Here is a 7,029-nt window from a genome sequence, read left to right as displayed (position 1 = left end):
AGTGAGAGCCATTCAAGCAGCCCCAGCAGCCTCCATTCATGAAGTCCACTGTTGGCACCAGAGCAGGTCTGCACCAGCCAGGCCTCTGTTGCGGCTGCTGGGCTTGCTATTGACTTCCTATTGGGTGTCTTTTAATAGGCCAATCCGCTGTGTGTTTAGATCAAACCCAACAGCAATCAATGAGGGGGGGGGACCCCCCAACATTGAGATGGGTCATTGCATTTATGCTGATTTTTATTCAAGTGACACAAAGAAACAGCGAGAATCATTGTTATTAATGGTAAAACAGAAATAAAATTTTATCTGTCAAGGTAATTCTTGTCCTGGTCACTTATTGCAGGGCTCAAACAGAACTGCTCAAGCATAACTGCCCCCAGCCCCCACACCCACCCATGCCAGCCCAAACTTCTGCTGTACCAAGCTCCTGTTTTCTCTTTTTTCATTCAAAACCACAAACGTTTCGATTTCATCTGTCAAGCTCAATAGCGCTGATTCTTGTTCTACCCACCTGTTGCTAGGTAGAGTTCACAGGGCTCAAGCAGAACGTCCATATAGGTCAACTAAACCAGCAATGATTTTCAAATGAGTCAACCAGTTTGACGTAGTGCCAAAAGCACATCACGAGCCACGATATCCACAAGTCAGCTGAACTGCAATGTATTTGTGGACAGAGGGAACATTTGGCTGATGCACAAGGCAGTTTCACTTCCTGTCCCTTATGTTATCCATGTTGGAACTCTGAAAAAATCAAAATAAGATTGAATTTACCGTAACACCCCCTAGTAATGATGTACTCCTCAAAAAATAGTGAAAAGGTCTTGACTGGGCATTATTTTCACAACATACATGTCATTTGCCATCAAGTGCAGTTACGGATTCCCCTGACTTGCTCCATTCAACTGAACACTGTTAAAAGAAGACAAAACAGCGCTATTACAGAATCAAGGGGGGGCCTCTGCTGTCTTTTCCTCACATGCAGAGAAATGGTGCGACCCAAGCCTCGATTACCCTGCCTGTAAAAGTTACCATTTTGCACACAAATCCTGAAGTCGACCAGGCAATTTTCATCCACAATAATGACATTTCAGTTCATTTCATTTCAATGCAGTGAATTAATACTTCTGATAAGAAGATACAACCCCCTTTAAAAAAACATGACATTAAATAGATGTCTTTCTGAACGTGGCAATAGAAACTGAATATTTTTTTGATGTATGATTGTGCCGGCGTATCTAATGTCATGTCCGTTGAGTGTATAAGGTTCCGCCTGCGTAACTCTGTTCCATCAAATAACTACTGGAGTGGAGGTGTCACGCTCATAGTGTATTTGGAGGCCTACGCTCATCTGCGAAATTAGTTAGACTGGTGGGTGAGTGACAGGAAATGGAAGTCAGCGATGGAATGTGTGTCTCCTACACATTTTGTTCTCCATCCTTTTATCGCTGGCTGCCATATGGGCGCTTCAGTTTGTTCCCTAGTTGCGTTACGCGACGGCGTCCGCCGGTGGAGGACGGGCTCATTCGGTGCCGTGTGCTCAGATGTCAGCATTGGGGAACCTTTTGTGGCTTGGACATGGTCTGAGCTGGCAGAGATTTGTGTGAGACTTTGTACCAGTCCGTTTCAGTGCCATTTATACAGAAGAGCGACATTGAAAAAAGGCTGATTTATAAATTATTATTATTTATAAAAAAGGCAATTTATATACCAGCAAAGTACAGGGGACTCGGTACTACATCTTGTGGTGTATAATTGCTGTATTGACCCCAACCGGCCCATGTCATGTGAGTGCCGTTTTTACAGAACAGTGAGATAAACCACCGAATGCAGAAATTTACCAGGCTGCCCTTCTGCCTCCATTCTTTGTTTGTGCCGCTGATACAGAATTGCAACACCGACAGGTAATGTAAAAGAGGCTTAATACTACTTCTGTAGGTGGGAAATTACAAGGTTGACTTTGTGCCCCCGTTTCGTGTCAGTGATTTACAAAATAGTGACATGCGAAAAAACCCCCAAAACATTCTCCTCCGTGCCGTTCCCGTGTCAATTGTTCATGCCCAAACCTCCTAGCCAGTTGCACCGTGGAGGCCATCAACGGTCAGTTCAAAGGTCAGCGGCAGGAAGGTGGGGTGAGGAGCTTTTAATGATGACCCCCAACTTCTGTTTCTCGTCCTGCTGCTTCTGATCCGACATGGTCAACGTCCTCCTCAGTCATAATTTTTGTCTCCAGCCAGTGTCAAAGCCACATGCTGGTACACTGCAACAATCCTTACTAATCTAATCATGACTGTCATCTTGATACAATCAATTCGTTGTTTTACTGTGACTGTTGGAGTTTGTGTGTGGGACACGGCAGCTGTTTTGTCCTCAAATATCCTCACTCCGGAGCCCTATTTACATCTTATATAAGAAAATATCCTTAACGAGTTCACAGTGAAGGTGCGTGCCTCTGTCTACTGTACTGTCTGTGCTGCGAGCTTTGTTTGTGTGTGTGAGTGCATGCGCATATGCACAGTGTAGGCTAATCTTAGAAAACATGGCCGGACCCTAACCCCCTGGGGTGAGCGCACGACATGACCAATCATGCTCATTAACCGATCACAGCCAGCGTGCTGCTGGCATGAAGCAGCTCGCAGGGGGATGTGTGCTTGTAATGAGTCTCTGTGTGTGTGTTTGGGGGGAAAAAAAAAACGTGGAACCGGACTCTACAAAAATATTTTGTGAAAATATTAAAAACAATCTCTTCAACTTTTGAAATTCTTTTAGGGCGGCCCGGTGTCGAGTGGTTAGTGCATTGACCTCACAGTGCACAGGTACCGGGTTCGATTCCAGCTCCGGGCTCCCTATGTGGAGTTTGCATGTTCTCCTCGGGCTTGTGTAGGTTTTCTCCGGGTACTGCGGTTTCCTCCCACATTCCAAAAAGGACATACTGTAATAAATTTTGAGGATAAAGCAGATCAGAAAATGGATGGATGGAAATATTTTTGGAAGCGAGTGTTCTGCCCATTACCCCATTGATTAATCTGATTGATTTTCCATTACTAAACGCAGTCAAGTACATGTGAGGTTCAGGTATTATTTTTGTCCGTTTGGGGTCGCTATCTCGCATTCTATTCAAATCTGTATATTTTTTTCTGTAGTATCTGTGGCTTTGAGTGTATGTCTTAAAAATGCATGGCCTGTCCTGGCCTGGTGAGGGATGTGGTGTGGAGAGTTGGCTGGCTCAGCTAAACCGTCAGTCAGCCTGTGTGTTGAGTATTTCAATGTTAGTTGTGAAAGCTTGTGAATGGATGAATGTGTTGGAACGAAAAAGCAACCAAGCGTGGAGTTGTGACGGGAAATGTAAATTGCTGCTGATCGCTCATTGTTTGATCAGATGATATGTTTTTTGGGGGGGGGGGGGGGGGTTTGGATTGATTTCAATTTATTGTCACTTCAGCCGTAGTATACTAATTAACCAGCACTTGTACAGCATTGCTAGTTTCTTATGTGTGGAGGAGACTGTCCCTAATGTCTCATTGAATGCTACATGGCTAAAAGTGTCAAAAAATATGTATTTTGTGGGACGGGCTAAAAAATTATCTGTATTGCAAAAACAAAATATTAGTTGTATTATACAGCAAGATTTGGTCTTATCGGTTAGGCTTATGCTAAAATAAAGGCAAATGAACCATATTACTCACCAGCTGTCCGAGATAAAGGCACCAATCAGTTTAACTATTAATTTAGGTTCAATTAATAAATGAAGAGACAGATTGAACTTTATTCCGTCATGACTTACTGTGAAAGACAAATTGATGATCTACTTCAACTAGAATGAACTGTGCTTCTTAGGATTTTTTTTTTGCCAGAAACCTGGCTCTTGAAGGCCTGCCTCAGATACATGAAGAAGAAGATTTTCCAGGCTACATTTTCTTATCCTTTCTTCCCTGCTCAGTTTACTCTTGCACGTAGTAATCCCAAGCATCTGACGGAGATATCAGGCGCACCTCACCCTCAGGGGAGGTGGGGATGGGGGAGGCAGAGGAGACACAGTGGTGGTAGATCTTAACAACAGATTGGGAGGAGCTAGCAGAAGGAGGAAAAGGTCCAGTGGCTCGGGGGGGCACAGTCCTTCGTGTTTTATTCCACCTCCACACACACACACACACACACACACACACACACACACACACACACACACACACACACACACGATACATACACATTTGCTCGATTGTTTTAGCAGCTGCAGCCAAAACAGGCAGGCCTTCCTCCCCGCCGTCCTCTGGCTGCTTCTTTCATTCACAGATCATTCTCTTGTCTGTCATTCATATATGCAGCATACAGCCAAAGTGTGCTGAGACAGAGCTGTCCACTTCTTCCTGTCCCATGGCTTGTGTTTCATGCTGACTCTGGGAGTCTGTGTGTGTGTGTGGGGGGGGGGGGGGTCAACTTGACAAATGTACCTCAACTGTTGTTACTGTTTTGCTGAATGAGTGGAAAGTTGGCCCACTGTAGGTTCTTAGCTGAATAGGTATTGACCTATTGCGTGCGCGTACACACACACACACACACACACAAACTGGATGAGTGTAGACGATGTGATGGATGCATGAATGTAGACAGGACCTTTAAGTGGATTGATTCGTTTCTCACCACTTTCTAGTAAAGTCTTCCTGTATGATGCCCTGATATGCAGCTAATGGCTAAATGAATTTGCAATCAACCAGATAAGAACCATTGCCAAGTTCGACAATGTCTCCTGAGCCACGCAAGTGTTTATCTTGTTTCAGAATTTGTTTCAATTGGCGATTGCCAACAACTGTTTGTTTGAACGAGTACATATTTTATTCTCTGTGATCACATACATTTTCTCTTTCAAGAACAAATTTGAACCTGAGTTGCAGCCATGTCGTGCACCCCATTTTACCTCCCTTGCATCAAGACATGATTAATAATGCTGATAATGCAAATATTCACAATGATCAACACCGTTGGGACCCTATGTCCGTGTCCAGCGCAAATCTAGCGCAAAGAGCAGTCAGTTTTCCTTCTTGTAGTATTTTCATAGGCGGGCACAGGTAGAAAGGGGTGTTTGTACCATTGTGGGAGTGAACAATACTTCCTGTCTCCAGAAATAGGCTCGCCGGAGTCCATCCAGAAAATCAAAGTGTGTAGGGTATGTTTATAAGGAACTGCAAGCAGACCCAGGGGTGGATGATGTAAAGTTGGCTCGGGCAATCACAGACGGAATAGCGAGCGCCTTTCAACCTGATTCTAAAGAGGCTGATAATAATAATGCATCCAATGAATTGATTTCTACAATGATCCAGAGGGTTCCAAGCACACTGTTGTCATATTTATGAATGAAGTACGATGACATTCACCACACGTATCAGCAGAGCGCAAAATCTGTCTGCCCGTGCTTCAATGAAATTCACCCAAATCATGTTACGCCACCTGCGCCACAACTTAGACCTGCTCCTAAACGGTCTAAGTTCTCGTCTACTTTCTGTCACCAAATTTGAGGAGTGGGCTGTTGGTCAAAAAGAAATAATCACAGCGAATCATTTTTTTTTTGTGTCCATTCCTAGGTGAATGTAAATGTCACAGTTTTAGCTCATTTATTTTGCCTTTCTCTCACTGACGGTGAAACGGTATGTTATCCTTCATTCCAATGGAGGCAAGTCCATGCAAATTGTTGACAAAAAGATGGATTAACCATCAAGCTGCTTTCCCAGGAAATTCTGTGAATGTCAGCACGTGTGTGTCGTATGCTGTATGAAAAGCCTTTTATCGCGTGTGGAATGTTTGCCATCTCTTTGTGTTTGTGGGCGCGCGTGGGTGTGTGTCGCCTTGCCTGCCCACTTCCGTCTCGATATCCTTTTATGTTTGCGCTTCACAGAAATAAATAATGGGATCAACATGTGTGTTACAGCCCGATGTTTCTCTGCAGATGTGTCCCTATCACTCGTGTGTTGGAAGCTAGCATGCGTGTCTTGAAATTACACTGTGGAATCTGTTCTCATGGCAATGTAGTAGGATCTAGTCTGAATTTGTGCAGCAATTCCAACATTTATCATAATCCTTGAATCCACCAGTCAAAGTGTGCAAAATAGGGTAAAATATGTCATCATTTTGAGCCCATACCGCCTCACTGGCGGCCATGTGCGGGAGCCCCTTTGACGACTTCCTTGAAACTAAAAATCTCTCATTTCGTTTATTAGCAAAATTCTTGAACAGGCCTCCATAAGGGTGCGCACATTTACAATTCAGATGTCCAAGGTTTACATGTCAAGAAGCCAATAAAAATGCCGACGCGTGTCCGCACTTTTTGCACACAGCAGAAATCGCCACCGAGAATGAGACGACTTCATTTTCATTGAAGTAGCCTTAAAAAGTCGGTGACATTTGGCTTCTTTAAACCTTTTGTGTTGAGCTACTGTTTCAATTCGATTTCTAGTTCAAATTTTCATGCAATTTCACTGTCGTTATGCAATTACAGATGATAAACTGTGTAATGAACTTTACTTTGAGCAGCACTATTGTACAGTGGTTAGCAAACATTAGCTAGCCAGACAACAGTGAGCGAGATGGATGGGACACCAAAAGTTTTTCAAAGTGCTCCGATTGAACCCTCGAGCAGACCGTCGCCATAATCCGATCGCTTGTCACTAAAGTCGCACTGGGCAAGCTCACGGCCGTGCCAGACGCCCGCCATTTCCCTTTTGATCACGGCATTTCCTCGTGTTTCCATCTCCCCATTTGATCTTATTAAACGGCAATGGCAGGACAATAACAGGAAATGAAGGGAGGATGGAATGACATGCAGCAAAGATTCAAAACAGCATCGTTCTGAATTTGATCCAGTGTGAAATTGGACATTTGTTGATGATTCCGGGCGGTGTAAGACAGGAATTTGCCATCAAGACAAATACCAAACACGGAGTTAGACTTCATTTTAAGGTTGGCCACACGAATTCGCCACTTGACACGAAATGAACAGAGTAAAAATCGATTACATTTTCCGTTTACCTTCATCCATACATA

Source organism: Hippocampus zosterae, chromosome 10 (assembly GCF_025434085.1).
Source record: "Hippocampus zosterae strain Florida chromosome 10, ASM2543408v3, whole genome shotgun sequence".
Taxonomy (NCBI): Eukaryota; Metazoa; Chordata; class Actinopteri; order Syngnathiformes; family Syngnathidae; genus Hippocampus; species Hippocampus zosterae.
Note: the sequence above shows the minus strand (reverse complement) of the source record.